The sequence below is a fragment of the Entamoeba invadens genome (assembly GCF_000330505.1).
Source record: "Entamoeba invadens IP1 unplaced genomic scaffold scaff_1105074725289, whole genome shotgun sequence".
In the NCBI taxonomy this organism is placed as follows: domain Eukaryota; phylum Evosea; order Mastigamoebida; family Endamoebidae; genus Entamoeba; species Entamoeba invadens.
Window position 1 is genome coordinate 857 of NW_004191723.1, and position 246 is coordinate 1,102.

A 246-nucleotide genomic window follows, 5' to 3' on the forward strand; every position below is an offset into this window, starting at 1 on the left:
TCAAAAGGAAGAGTACTGCCGTGTACAAAATGAGAAAGAATATATTGAACGTGATAAACGCATCACTGGTAATCATTAAAGTTGATGCAAAAGATTTGTATTGGAAGAGACTCATACACTGATAACATTTGGAAGTCAAGACATTTTCTTCAACGACCAAGTTTGTGCATTTGCATGTCTTAGAATAGACAGTTGTCTCATTGTAGGTGTATGTTCCAAAACAGCATCCATTCTATTTTTAAATTC